General features: G+C 39.8%; 1 protein-coding gene and 1 long non-coding RNA gene across 3 annotated transcripts in view; one reads left to right on the top strand and one right to left on the bottom strand.

Annotated features, from left to right (window-relative positions):
• NRG3 (neuregulin 3) overlaps positions 1–16017 on the top strand; it is a 577425-nt gene that overhangs the window by 12111 nt on the left and 549297 nt on the right. The window lies entirely within an intron of this gene.
• Positions 9094–13445, bottom strand: LOC310763056. The gene is made up of 3 exons (XR_014548438.1): positions 13354–13445; positions 11168–11324; positions 9094–9231 (listed from the first exon to the last, which is right to left on the bottom strand). It is a non-coding gene; the product is annotated as an uncharacterized lncRNA (long non-coding RNA).

Here is a 16017-nt window from a genome sequence, read left to right as displayed (position 1 = left end):
ACATTATGTATGTGAAATATTTCATACACTCAAAAAGGGCACTATGTAGACAAAATATATTATCAATCTCTTATTTAAGGCATGGTGGCAGTTTATCAACCTTTAATAGTTGCATAGATGCAGGGATTTCAGTAGCTTGCTTAGCTTACAAAGGTGCAGAAGCTCCTTTCCTATTCTGCATCTGGCTGCCCTATTCCACAAAGCGATGTAGTGGGTAATCTCAAAATAGTGACATGTTCCTTTTAAATAATTAATCTATGCAAATTTTCACCAGCTGTTTTCTTTTCCTTGCTGAGAATGGGGGCAAACCTATCTTTAGATGGAGCTTCTATGTGTGCATGTGGGGGGGGGAGGTACTTTGACAATGGATGGACTTGTGCAAAAATTCCCAATTTTGGATTTTAAGTCTCTTTAAAACCCACATATAAGATAGTGTGCATTATATAGAATCCATATACAGCAAAGACTCAAACAAATTCTGTATGTTATAGAGCAGAGGTAGGCAGAAGATAGGTTGGGATCTACTGGTAGATATTTTGGGGGAGACTGGCAAGGGATTTCTGACACACACACACACAGAGAGAGAGAGAGAGAGAAAGAGAGAGAGAGAGAGAGAGAGAGTGAGTTGTGTTATAGCAACACCAAAAAAAAAAAAAAACCTAAGTTGCTGAAACACAGTGCTTAGGTGAGAAGCAGAAGTGAAATTTTGCATGAAAGAACTCGTGAACTTGATTCTGGTACTAACCACTTGTTCAGAGGCACCCTGTCCTTAATTCTTAGCATCAGTCTACACACCTGAATCACTAGTGCACTTTGCTCCAATTGATTGTTCTATACATACTTATTCAAAGGTAGGTCCTGATGAGTTCCATGGGACTTATTTCCATGTGAAGTGTGTGTAGTGTTGGGGAACCTGCAGCCCAGGGGCCTAATGCCCTCAGTGTGGTATAGCCCAAACCATCCCCATCTGTCCATTGATTCGCATGCTATGATGTCAAGTGCCGGAAGGTAAACCCAAGAGGCTAAATAGAAAAGGAAGAATTGGGAGTGCGCCCTAAAGGTGTGTTCACATCACCATTTCCTATGGCTCCAGCATGTTCCCACCACAAGTATTTTTAAGCCAGGTTCACATGATGTTAGCCACAATCCACCTGTATCCCATAGCTTTTGGAGAAATATTCTTTTTTGGTGTACCTTCCCTTAAATCAGCTTCCGTCTGATTCCAAAATGCAAACTGCCATTCTTTTGTGGTGTGAACACTTCAGACAACTTCTGCACATGTGCTGATGACAGCATGGATGCAGAAAGAAACTTCACTTGGTGTGTGGAAAGAAATAAACAGGTGAAGGCATCCCTTCCTCCACTCCGATGTGAACAGTGGCAGGAGAATGCAACGGGGATGCGCAATGGGGAGGAACAAACTTGCAGCATTTTGAGCCACGACTTCAAAGGAACAAAATCCTTTTGCCGCTCAACTCAAATTCAAGCTGCACCTGCAAAGAAAGACTGAGGATTCTCCCTCTGAAGTTGAATCAGCTTTGAATTGAATTGAATTTATTACAGTCCCAGACCAGACTCACATACCGTGCTAAACAGATCAGAAACACAATAAAATTAAGTTTAAATTAACAATCAATATAACGATAAACAATACAATTATGGCAGCAGTTAAAATATGGTTTAAGGCTTAATCTCTACCATATTATCTATAGTTTGCTTCTAATGCCTTAGTCTTGTTCCCTAAGTTTTATGGCAACCATGCAAAATTTGGCCAGCTTTAACGTGATCTCTGGATCCTTGTCCTCTATCAGAGATTTTAAACATTGAGATTCGGGTCCACTTGGAAAATCACCTTGTGTTAAGTGATGCTGAGTTACTGACATGTGGGAAGTCTCACTCCCTAGTCAAAGTGGCAATTCTCTACTCCTGGTGTACAGGATTGTAATTTTATGCACACTTATTTAGTAGCAAGTGATCTTGCTTGCTTGCTTAGAAGAAGGCTGCATCAGGCTCAGTGGCACTTCTTTCTAAGTAACACCGTACAAGATTGGTCTGACTGACAACATACTGCCCCCCTTCTCTCTCTCTCTCTCTCTCTCTCTCTCTCTCTCTCTCTCTCTCTCCCTTCCTTCCTTCCTTTCCTTCTTTGTTATCCCAAAAGGTCCCACTTGAGGAGCACCTCTTTCTCTAGTAAGAAAAAGAATGAGACAAAGGAGAAAATTGATACACCCAAAGTAGAGGACCTTGTCCACATCAACTTGAGGTTCCCTAATCCACCAGCCATGACTTGTTTAAAGACCTTGAAACTCTGTTATTATTTTTAATGGTGATGAGTAATCCTCTCAAGATGTATGTCTGTTACTGAAAACTTACCTTTTGGCTTTGTTGTACTGACAGATCTAAACGGTTGTCTTCAAAAGCTCTGCAGGCATTGGAATATCTCCTTGAGCTTCAAGGGACACTTTTAACATAATGCATTTTCTCTCTCTTTAAAATCTCAATGGCATGAAATCAGTTGGGTGTAAACACCCTCCCTCCCACAATTCACGACAGTTTGGTTCTCCCTCACTCCTCTGAAACTTTAGATTTCTAGCTCATTATAAACGGAGGCTTGATTGCTGGCTGTTACCAGATAGAGGGGCTGTAGCACTGCATAATAGCACACCATTAAATTAGCATTAATAGCAGTGAGCTTCTTTCACAGATCAGATCATTCTCAGGACTCGTAAAGCAAAGCAGCTGACCTAAGACAGACTGATTCTCTTGCAGTGTCTTCTGTGGTCTCTTTATGGGAACAGCAAAGGTTATTTTTCACTATTCCATTTGGAGGTGATTTAGACACACACAGGGTAGCTGGGGGCTGCTGTTTTCCAAGATACAATCAGGATCTTAATGAAATCAATTTAGAATGATTTATATCCTGTAGCACTGTGATGTCTCAAAATGACCTTGCATTCTGCAACACTAATATTTTCCTACTCTTTGCATGCAATAAAAACCCATATAATTTATGATCTCTCCCTTTAAAAAGACAATTCTTGGTATTTCATCACAAATTAGCATCACCAAGAAACAGAACCCAAGATTTGGCCATGGATGGAGAAGCTGTACATGCTCCATTTGAACAGGGGAGGGGGGGTGTCACCCGGGACAGGGAACAAATTTAGGCCGTACCTTAGTAAGTATTGCCCCTGAGTAACACTTTATGTTCTTCCATTTAAGTGTATGACAGTTACACTTGAGGAGGCTGTTGTAGTGAGAGCAAAGCTTGTCCTCCATTCTGACAAGGTAACAGAGGCGGTTTCAGGGTAGCGTGATCAGTTGGGCCACACTGAGCACTGGTGCCACAGGGGGCAATACAACAATGATGTAGAACAGAGCGCAAGAGGCAGGCAGCACTGAATTTTAGCATTGCACAGGGTGCCACTGAAATTTGAGAGCCTAAAGCATGCCACTGCAAGATGGGCAGGGACTCACCCTCTCTGACAGAAATCCCACAGGAGGTGTGCCCTTAAATGTACTGCATCCTTCAAAACCTTTCGCAACATGTGTTTCTTCTTTAGAATGACTTTGTGGTTGACTGATGTGCTTGCATGTTGGGTTGGCTCAGTTTTCATTTGCAGCCCAATCATACAATAGTTGCTCAGAACGAAGTCCCATGCAGTTCACTTAGACATGTGTGCACAGAATTGAAACTTGGGTTAACTTTCATTACATATGCAGATAGTAAACTGCTTTGATGGATTTTTATGAAGAAGTGGTATATAAATTTTATGAAATAAATACTGTATTTTTCCGTGTATAAGACTAGATTCCCACCCCTTAAAAATAATGACAAAAATTAGGGGGTGTCTTATACTCTGGGCCATCTCCCCCCATTTTCTTAAATCTGAGTCCCCCAAAATAGGGTGCATCTTATAGACAGAAAAATATGGTACATAAGATAATTATGCTTCATTAAATTATAAACCAGAACATATTGATTAACTTCAGCTGGGTTACTACTATACATTTGTTAGGGTGCTTTTCTTTCTCTCCCCTCCCTGCATTTATTTTTTAACCTTCCTTAAATTTATTTCTTACCCTTTCCTTTAATTGAACTCCTGTTCCATTTATTTGTAACTGATATATAGCATTATCCAAAGTCAGTCTTATACAGAGAGTAGACCCATTGGAAACAATAGACACAACTAACATATTAATTAATATTAAATTAAATTAAAAACATATCCATTAATTTCAGTGGATCTACTCTGAGCTTAACTTAGACACAAACAATATCTAAGTTGTTTTTATTTGTATGTAATGTTTGGAAATCTTAAGAACAAGCCCCTATGAAAGGCTACATATTGCTAAAACAACAGCACCCCCATCACAATAGGTCTGTGGACGAATAACTTGCGAATTGCAAATAAAGTAGCACTAAATTATTCCAGCTGTTTGGCATTGAACTCTTCCAGTAATAGCTACTAAACAAATAGCAACTAATGGATTTCCCCTATGCTATGCTATGTATGCACGGTTATCCTCCTCTCTCCCCCGCCTTTTATATTACGTTGGGAGGGGGAGAATTAATGCCCTCTCTAAAACTGCGAGTAGCTTTGCCACGGAGAAATGGGATTTTTGTTTGAATCTTGCCGAGATAAACTGCGCTGAATTGGTATGGTAATTTTTCCTTCATTTAATAGTATCAAAGATAAAGGCTTTGCGGTGGCAGGGTTCAATGGGGCAAGAAACTTAACTGAGTGGATTATCCTTATGAAATTTCAGTACTACTGGCTTAGGTTGGAGGTGGCTTTATAATAACTGCATTTAGAAGCTGTGTTCCTGGGGCTCTCCTGTGAATGGCTGTTTACTTGCATTTTTTGTTGTTGCTACTTTGCCCTGTGGCTGAAGGACACTTAACATAGGCAGTGTGTTATTGTCCCCATTTTCTTTTTCAGCATAGCATTGTGTTTTGTTTACATCAGCCTATCCCTTAGCAACATGCATTCAGTGTAGTGATAAAGAGTATGTGACGTGAACCATGCCGTGAACCGTGCCCATTGGCAAGCTACTGCCTCCTTGTTACAGCTTCTCATACAAGATCAAACAACATTGGCTTACCTTACAGGGCTGTTATGTGGAACACAGATGTAATCCATCTTCGCAAAACACCAAGGACTTTTGTAACTCTTTAGAAGTGAAAGGCCTGAACGAAAGGCCAAGCCTTTTCTAAAAACAGAACCTGGTTGAATCCAAGCCCAACTGATCTTCAGTTTATTGAAGGTCCTGGTTTGGTGAAACTTCATTTTGAAAGAGGATTTTTTTAAAAAAACAAGTTGTGTGAAGGGCATGGTGGGTGGGGACCTGCTGTTGAAAGGGGGAGGGAGCCAGAAACTGGGCATGCCTAAGGTTGTCCATAGAGATATTTGGGTATCCCTATGTTCCAATGTAAATACTAATTTTTAAACAAGGCTAGGGGTGCAGTTGTTTTCTTACAGGAATTTTTTTTTACTGTTAAAGAGTTAGGTGGATGTTCCATTCTAGCTACAGAGAGGGCGGGGGGGGGGGATACCACCCAAATAATAAAGATCTAGTTTCAAGAGCAGTTTAAGGTCTTCTGGCATAAATAAACTTTCATGTTTAGATACTAATAATTGTCACTTATAAGTTATTCCCCTCCCTCCCAAACAACCACATAATTAACACATTTTGAAGCAGTCCTGGTGCAAGTGAAAAGGATCTTCACCATTCATGGGGGCTAGAACTGATTCTTTTATTTCTTACAATTCATGAAATATATCTACTTTTTTCAAACTGGGGTCACTTTACTTTCCACATGGGATCAGAAGTCCCTTGAATAACATACATGCTAAACCATGAGATTGACCAGTATCCCTTTAAAGCTGGAATGTATTATCATTCAGTAGGACAAGGGTAGCTAATGTTGTCAGACTCCAACTCTTTTCAGTTCCAGCCAACAAGGCCAACAGTCATGGATGATGGAAGTTTTAGGTCAGCAACATCTGGATTTGTTGGCTATGACTACAGGTGTTGTTTGGAAACTGAGCATTATTGACATTTAGGGGTCCTTATCATTTGGTATGATACTGCTAACATTTGCTATAAGCATGTCTAGACACAGTTTTAATGCAATTCTTCATTGTTTCTGTTGATGCTGGTTGTGAAATTGTGAAGTGACACATAAACATTTGAAGATGGTTGTCATTGGGAGGAAAACTGGACTCCACCCAAGTAGCTCAGACTTGAAGGCTTTCTTCAACTATTGGTTTTCTTTGTACCCTTGGGCAAGTTGTAAGTTCTCAGCCATGGTCTAACTACCTCAAAGTGGGTAGTGTGAGGACAAACAAGAGCAAGGGTGAAATTTTGTACAAGAATTATAATTTATGTATACCATTGAAAATCCTGATATTAATTAAAGTCATCAGTGAGTAGAATGTGATTTTCTACTTTGCCTGGCTCACTGTGCAGTGAGTCGTATCACTTCCCGATTTCTAAATTGCATGGAAATAATTTTATCAGTGCTCCCTGTCAAAAGAGATAAGTCTGTTGAACTAAAGAAAACCTATTGTAATAGGAAGAAAACTCTGGCAGTTACATCTTTTGGTGTCCCTCCTGACATCCTTTCGACTGGGCATTCAGGATGATTTCTGCTCATGGTGGTATTGGGACAGTTATATGAGATCCTGCTTTTGGTACTGTTCATTTCCTCTCTTTTTAAAGATATTTTTATTAGTTCTTTAACATATCATTTTCAACAATTATTAAACATACTTTTATATCTTATACAATTTTTTTTACTTCCATCAATCACATCTGAAAATTTTCCAATCTTTTCACTTAATATACATTTCTTAATTTCACTATTACATTTAAATATCATAACTAATGTCTCTTTTCTTTCTCTTCTTTGCAATATTTCATATATTTCTCCTTACAAAACTTATTGTAATCCTACTAGCGTAATTTGTTGATTACAGTTGCTCTTCAAATAGTTCATATATTTCTTCCAATCTTCTGTAAATCTCTGGTCCTGCAGGTTTTGAATCCTTCCTGTCATTTTATCCAGTTCTGCGTAGTTGGTACTGTTCATTTCCAATCAATGCATGTCCTCTAACTTCCTCCTGAAATCTGTTAACATTTTAAACCACAAATGTTGCAGTTTATTTTTTAATGTTTTTTGTCTCACCTTTGTTGTGCTACAGTGCAGGAGTGCCCCTCTAAATGGCAATTTATATGGTAACACTGGAGAGGCATTGCAGAACAACTAATAAGGCAGAATGATATGTGGACAGCCCAGTATAAATCCATCTCTAATGCGCTATTATTGCATCAATAAAATGCTGCAGAATACACCCACAAATGAACACAAGTCTGGATGGACTCTTGCTGTTAATATGGGATGAGTTCAGACTCGCTGAAGTCCTTCACATTTTGTATCTTTGGTTATAGCTACATGGAGGAGGTAACATCTGATTCAATGCAGTTGAGATGATGAGCACTACTTTGTAGCACGTTGCTTGAGTGCAGTGGGTAAAAAGAAAAAAGGGAGCATCAAATCCCTTGAAAATTAGAATTGAGATGACGCATCAAGCTCAAGGTAAATTCAACTCAATACAAAGAAGAATGTGTGAGAGAAGAAATGTCCAAAGGACCTTTGGGGGCGTGGGGCACTATGATAAGCATCGTGAATATCAAGGGAATATCTAGAGAAACTGCTGAGTTTCCATCCATTTCCCACAGAGTTCACCAGTCTAAAACTTTCCATGGGAGGTAAACTAAGTATGCACAGATACCCTCCACCATTAGGAGTTTTGGTTAGTCTTATTGAAAGTGGTTTGTTTTCTCTCAAAATACCCAATATGTTTGCCCGAGGAAGGACCTCTAAATTTGCCTTTAAAACTGCTTTAGTTGAAGCTTGGTGCCTAGAATGCTTGCCTTTGATGGCTTCATTGAGAGATTGCTTAGGAAACTGTGGATGATGCTTCAGAATACCTAAGAGATAGCTTAGTTTGCACAAAGTATGGCTAAGTCATGATTTAGTGTGAAATTCATGAGATGAAATTAACCAAAGAAACCCTTTGTTTTGCATGTCCCCCTTCTGTTTTCTCCTACTATGAGGATAACTTTGACATCTAGCTTTCCCTCAGCCTCAGATTGTTTCATCCAGACTCAGGTTTTGTGGATTATTAAAAACTCTGGTTAGTTTTAACACATGGCTTGAAAACCACTGCTCGAAGTTGGCTTGTTTCGAAACTGACCATAGTTCATTATAGTAACAAGCCCATGTCTAGATAACAAGACAAGCTGAAATTCAGGAAAAGTAAACCCCGGTGCTGCTGTTAGTGCTTTTAGCTGCATGGCAGTGGCAGTGGCAGTGGCAGTGGCAGTGCACAAGCCTGAGGCATCCTCAGGATTGTTCCGGCTCATGCTAAATCAGGGATATCCAAAGTAGTGTCCCTCAATATTATTGAACTACAGCTCCCATCATCCCTGCCTTCTTGTCTGGGAATGGTGGGAATTATAGTCCAACAATATCTGGAGAGCAACACATTGACCACCCCCATGCTAAAACATAGTTATTGTGATGTGTGGCTATGGTCTCGGTTTGAGCCTTCAGGTTTCATGGAATGAGGCATTGGATAACTTCCATTTTTGTAGTTCTCCGAATGGATATAATCAACTATCATGTGCACAGTTTTAGTAACTGGATATGTCTCAACGTCTGACAATCTTTGAATGTTCTTGTGCTGGTTGATTATTGCTATTTTTATTTATCAGTTTCAGGAGCACAGGATTTGTATAAGGGATCTCCTAGGCAAAATATGGGATTTAAACTAGCAAGCTACCCAACAACCTAGGTTTTCTTTCTCAGAATCACCAGCCCAGGTCTGGATTCAGAAATGGATGCCCTTGGGCATTGCCCTGACCACCCTTCACAGGGAGAAACAGAAGCACTTTGCAGCAGCCAGTTACAGCTCATTTCTTCCTGAGCGACCCAGTTCCCAGAACTGTGTCATTTAAAGGCTGCTTCTTGTCCTTTCTGGTTTGCAGCTTGCTTGCATATGAAAGACTAAGTACACAGAGATGCACCATTCTGATCATTAAAATGTATTTATACTAATGTTAGCAATATTTTTGGCAGCTGTATGTGACTGTGGTTCTCTCTGTGTGTGTTTTCCTGATGTGCTCATTAAAGGGAGAGATTCAAATGTAGGTAGAAGAAGCCTTTAAAGAGAAGAGAAATTTATAGGATTAAAGAGAAGAAAATAACTCTTGTAAAATATTAACTTGCATGCTGTGAATATTCTGTCAGTGTGAAAGTAGCTGTGGATTTATCAGAGGGCTTTATTTGTATTTTTCTCTTAATGACAATCCCATAAAAAGATATGGCAAGATTATATCTAACTAATTAAAAGTATATTACATTGGGATTATTTCACTGGAGATTATTTTCTAGCAATCCTTTTAAAATCTTGTTTTCTATTGTGTTCTAACTCACTGAAATAAAATTATGTGTGCTTGTAAAACACATTTAGATTTTAGGTGTGATGTCTGCTGAGTCACTGCATCTTGTTTACATAAAGATACCCAAGGTTGCTTTGTGGGTTATGCTTGATCAAGAGACCCCTTTTTTGGCTTGGTGGAGAATCCCAGTATTTTTTTGGCCACACATTCATCACAATTGGATTGGTTTTGTCATACCCCTGTTCATTAGGCAACACATTCTTTACTTGATGCTATTGGTTTGCTACTTGTAAAGAATTTTGATCTCCTTCCTCATTTCCATAAATCCAAGTATTCAGTTTTGCTCCTGTGGAAGGATCCAAAATGGCTTCCAGGGAGTTATTTGAGAGGAAACTTGGGAACAGTAAAAGCTGTTCAACAGTGGAGCAGGAATTTCATGAGAGGTGGTAGTCTCTCTCCTTCACTGGAGCTATTTGAGCGGGGACTGTTTAAATATTTGCCAAAGTTGCTGTAGCTGCATCCTGCATTGAGCAGAGTGGTTTCTCCTAGATGGCTTCTAATGTTCCTTCCAGCTCATTTTGAGAGTGAATTCTGTAACCGCCACATTTGAGCAAATTTATCAAAATCATGAAGTCTGTCATGTGTTGAAACCAGTTCTGATAATGCAATTACTGGAGATCCTCTTTCCTTTTACAGCATGATGGTAAAAATCTGGCTGTATGAGGCTACTCTGAAGTTGAGCCTTGCCTTGGCAAGAGTAGGGAACAACCAGCTGAAACACAATTGTAACCTTTTTTAAAAAACAAAAACAAAACCTAAACAAATATAACAAATGGTGGGGTGAGATTTGGACCATCAGTGGACACAGGAAATGGTTTGGGCAAGCTAGAGAAATGGTGTTTAATTAAGGGAAAGAAAGAGGAAGCAATGCTTTAGCCCAGAGTGACCTCCAGATGTTATTGAACTACAACTCCCATCAGCCCAGCCAGCATCACCAGTGGTTAGGGATCATGGGAATTGGAGTCCCTTATCAGCTGGGCGGCATCACATTGGCTATTCCTGCTTTTCGTTTAGGAGTTGAAGGCAATGTGAGAGTGGATTAAAAACAAAACATGAAAACTGTAGCTTTTCCATTGACATTCATGGTTTGTGGACTGTGCCCACACTGTGAGTCAAAAGCTAGGCAAATATGTTAAGATAAGAACATACTGAACTGTTTCCTAATAGCAAGATCATTTAGACAATGAGTCCAAAATCCTTGTGTGCATTGGTTTGAAGCTTGATAGCTATTGGAAAATGCATTCCTAGGGAGGGTGACCCATGTGTTCTTGTAAGCAGCTTTGCACATGTTTGGCAGTTTTTACTTGATTGGATGAAAAACACTGTAACTGGGTAGGCAGTTGGTTTGCACAATGGCCAGCATGTGAAGCAAACTCTATGGAGCTGTGTTTTCAAGTTACCACCATACAGCAAAAATCGCATAGAGGAGTCAAGCACACAAATAGGAGGCTGGGTAGGATGTTCACTGAGACATAAATCACCCAGTACCTAGGAAGATACAGCTACTTTCCCACATGGATTGATGGAAGAAAAAATGGAATAACGTCAGATTCCTCAAAGTTTTGTTATAAGGCCCTGTCAAATTCTGAGTTATAATAATACGTATTTCACAAAGTGTCTCCAGACATATGATTACCTCAGTTAGGTGTGGTACACAAAGCTCACTGGGTACTTGAAATACAACCTTCTTCTGGGGAATAACTGCTTTTCCCTTCTCTGGTGGTGGAGGGGAGAGTCCAGTGGGACATAATGTAATATTCTTCTCATGTTCCAAATTGATATATAATGATGTGCTATGGAAAAGCTGGGATTGGTTGAGCATATGAGATAAATAATATAATATGTATAAAAACTTATTTGATAGTCAAACTGTTGGTTTCATCTTTTAGTTATGTATGGTGATAAGCAAGAGGCCTATTCATCCTGCCAGTTACACAGCTCCCCTTTCTGTACTGCTGTTACCAGCAATTTTTTCAGCAGTCGCCTTTAATACCTTATTCATGTGCTTTGGGGTGAAAAGTTAATGTAGCTATATATTATTCATCCAAGAGAAAGGACATTTTTTCAATACAAGTTGCCTCATTTCTCTTGGAAAGGGGCAGTGCTGAGAGCCAGAAGAGCAGCGTAAAGCTCTGTTGGATGTGTGTCAATGAATTAGGCTTTATAGATCCATGCTTGATGTTGTTTTAATATTTGCGGAAAGTTTGGGTGTCTAATAATCTACCTATTGCAACAAATTTACTTTTGAACCTTTTCTGTCTTTCTTGTGTATCTCAGGTTGACCTGCTGTCACCTTTTTTATTTTATTTTTTATAAGATATTTATTAAAGTTTTACAAAAAGAAAAAAGTTACAGAGTAAAAAAGAAGAAAAAGGAAAAATACAAAAAGTACAAAAATACATGGGGGAAAAATGCAAAATACAGAAAAAATAAATAGAAAATAGTTAAAAACAAATCAATCTTTTCATATCTTAGATTTCATTTACTTATTTCCCCGACCTCCTCACACCTCCCTTTTTTGTATTCCCGTTCACATGGTTAATTCAGCAAATCCTTACCCTCTTTATTTTTATCTTAATTCTATATCTCAACATATTATAACTTTATATTTTCATCCGTTATCAATCCATTTTTACATATTCTTATTAACCTTGTTGCTAAGGCCGCTTCATTTCAATCCATCAACATTTTAACATTCAATAATTTTACAGTGTTTCTGCTGTCACCCTTTTTAGCCACTATAAAAAAGTGCTTTTGTTTCTCCTTCTCTTTCTTATTTGGTTTATCCAGATGAAGTAATAGATAAAGTCATCTTGCATATGCATGCACTGATGCTTTATTTAATCCAGTGTTTCCCAAACTTGTTTTTGGACTACAAGTCCCATTACCCCTAGTCAGGAACGATGGGCATTCTGGTCTGAAAACAGCTGGAGACCCAAGTTTGGGAAGCACTGATTTAATCCAACACATTTGTGGTCCCAAGTGCTTCTGTGCCAGCACTGAGAAGTTTCCTTGTCTGATGGCAGCTCTTTATGAAACCTCATAAGCCACTCACAAGAGCTATTGCAACTACTTGGGCAGTTTTTCAGGTAGCTTTGTGGGTAGGAAAAGTGCACTGAAACACCCAGGCTCAGAACCAGAGCCTGGTGTTCCAAAGTGCATGTTGCTTCTGCTGCCTCTCACCTCTTCTCCTGCAATGCTGTATTGTATATAGGTTCCTGAATCTTCTCTTCAGCCTGAGCCAAGTGGTTTGGCTACCTCAGCAAGTCTTCAGCTGCCACCAAGCCACCCCATCTTCCTCTCAGGTCTTCTTTCTTCTCCCTAAATCCTTTTGCTCTGTGGTCTTCTGATTGTCCATCATGAACACTAAGCACCAGCCAACATGGACGGACTCTGACTGGCTAGTACCCAGCCATTCTGGCCCCCAGGTGACTGTTAAACCAACTCCCATCTGGCTAGACAGAAAGCTTCCCCCTTCCAACACATTACACTGTACATGACACTACAACTGACAGAATATATTACACAATACCCATTGAAACACAGCTTAAACAAACAGGATTGCTTCACGTTATAAAAATAATTAATGATCAGTCGTATGGCTCCTCTAGTACCTTTTGTGAATTCCCATAATTTTGAATTTTAAAATATGAATTTTGAGAATTCATATGGAAAGGTGATCATAGAGGGACTGAAGCTGAGCAGGACAGGAACCCTAAGTTCCCTAGCCCTCCTTTCTCAGCTGACTTCACCCCATCTTTCTTTCTTTCCATCCCTGCTCTCAGCCCCTTGGCAAGACATTTCCTCTGTCCCCTGGCTTACCTTCATCCTTATTTCAGACTTCTGCATCCTTCCTGTCCTCCCTTCAGTCAGGCTCAGCTCTAGCCTGCTCCACTGGCTGTGCTTGGAGAAAGTACTGCCTTTGTGACATCACTAGCCAATACACCAATCCCCACATCTCAGAATTCTTGTCCATTGTTGGGGAGCGGTGTAAGGCCTGCAGATGATGTCACAAAGGCATTACTTTCTCCCTAAGATGGGGAAACCTTTCATGTCAGTTGGCCATGGCTAGGATAAAAAGGCATTTCGAAGCAACCTTCTAGGGGCCACATGCCAGTGGCTGGTGGAGTCAGAGGCAGAAGTAACAAATGCACATTTTGTGTGCAGTAGGCTAGTTTCTTCACACACTCACAAGCCGTTCTCTATCCTCCATCAGCCAAACAAGAAGCATTATCAGAGATCAAGGGCACATTCCAGGCAGGCAGAAGCACTCATGGATTGTCTGAGGCAGGGCAGGTGAGGAGTGCGGCCTGAGGAAAGGGGGTGTGGCCAGATAGAGAGATCTGGAGGGCTACATGTGACCCTCCAGGCCTGTGCTTCTCCATCTCTGAAGTAGACTGAAATGGTAATCTGGAAAAGAATAACAAAGACACAGCAGACAGGGAAAACAATGACATCAGATAGGATTGGGGGGAAAGCATTCTCACAATGAAAGGACTGTTATTATCTGAAAAAACTGGTTTCAGCCTGAAAATGGAAATAGAAGATATCTTCAGGGCATCTTTAGTAATGTATAGTTCCGGCCTCAGTCTGTCACCAGCTATTTACACTAAGTTCCTTTAATCCTGAAACACTATTTATCTCATCTTGGATAGTCACTTAAAATCTAAAGTATTAGATGTGATCTTAAATGTTTGCGGTAATACAGGAAGGCATGCTTTTAGAAAGTATACACAGTAATAAAATGGAATGCACAGTTTGTGTGTTAAAACTTTACTGTTGGTAGAGCTTTTAGCCGCACTAATAAGAAAAGTGATTTTATTCAGAGCAAACAGAAGCTATAAAAGGTTAACTCTCTTTTGTTGCTTTGTGTTTTGCTGTGTGAACATTAATGTAGGTGCCTGCTGAAATGGGCAGATAAATCCTGTATTTGCTAAAATTTAGCACTTAATAAGCTATCTTTAGTAAAAAGTATGAAAACGGCTTATGCCCCTTTCTGACAAGTTAAGAGAAATAAACCTAAGTCAGACTCAATAAAGAATCCTTCTAGTCTCTCAGATTCTGCACTGCTCCTTTTCAAAATGGGTTAATGTCGCTTCTGATGTTTGTAGGTACTGAAGCCATGTAATACGGGCTTAGTTTTCAAAGCAATGGATGCATTTGCACAGTGTGACTGTGAAGAGGAGTTCAGAAGCTCTCGCTTCCATTTTGGATTAAGTACAGCTTGTTGAACTCAAACAAACTTCCATTTATCTTAACTACGGTTTGTTGAAATAGGCTAGCTTCAGACCATAGCTTATGAAATTGGCTTGTTTCAACAAATGTGGTTAATCTGAAGCAGAAGTAATCTCTTCCTTGTGGCTGTGCCAAAGGAGGGGAAGCCAGGGAGCCCAAAGTTCATTGCAGCTCATTCTCATAAAGCTAAATCATGGCTCAGTGTTATGAGAACACGGGAACTCTTTGCTTTTTCTTGCTAAACTAACTGATATGACAACAAATGGTGATCACTGCCAGTTGGAAGGGCAAAGTTTGCAGGTGGCCTTCAAGTGGAGGCCACTGGGTGTCACAAAGCATTTATCATGAAAATGGGAGGTGGCCTTGATGCCACTGATCTCATTGGTTTAACTTACTGCTGTGGCCTGGTCATTCTACTGCTGTAGAGTTCAACCTTTTCAGACCCAGGACCCAGCTTTTTAACCTGAAAAAAATAAAATGGGGCCAAGTTTAAGTTTAGCATTCATTCCCTTTCCATCTTTCTCTGAAATGCTGAACGCTTCAGCAGTGAGGTGTGAAAATTCTGTCTTTTGCTCTTCATAGAACAATCTGTAAAGAATAGAAGCTTGCATTGCCCGGTCCTCTCCATCACATTTGCTGTAATATACAGTTATTGACTCGCACTTGCATGTACAAAAAGCAAGCAGTGATATCAAAAGCCAATGAGAGATCAAAAAGCAGAAGCAAGGTCACTGCTCTCTAGAAAGCTCATCCATCAGGGAGACCAAGGACAACTCATTCCCATGGCCAGGCCTGAAACAAGACTAGAATGGATCTAAACAGATACAGGCTGTGGGCTGCAGATTAGCTGACCCTGCCCTCAAATCTTCTTGTGTACCAAGAGGTTTCATGGCAGGTGAGATGTCAATGCGAAAAGACATATTTGAAAGCCACTGCAGGAAACGCTGTTGGAAAAAAGGCACATGCTCACACTTCATCTCTGTTACTAGTCGCTGTTGTTAATGTCTATCTCACTTTTTTCTATTTAAAAACAAAGCAGCTAATTGCAGAAGTTGTCCTGCTGATATCACAGGAGAAAGAATTTCTTTGTCTACTTCATTTCTACACATGGCTTCGTCCCTGCTTGTAAACCAGTAAAAATTTCACCCCTGATTTGTGCCTAATGTTTTATAAGAACTGCATCATTGGAAAAACAATCTTGTAAATGGAAAGTTGTTCTCCCTTGTCCAAACTCTCTGAATATATGTTTAC

The sequence above is a fragment of the Podarcis filfolensis genome (assembly GCF_964270895.1).
Source record: "Podarcis filfolensis genome assembly, chromosome: 5".
NCBI lineage: Eukaryota > Metazoa > Chordata > Lepidosauria > Squamata > Lacertidae > Podarcis > Podarcis filfolensis.
The sequence above is the reverse complement of the archived record's forward strand: the minus strand, read 5'-3'. Positions and strand labels throughout refer to the sequence as shown.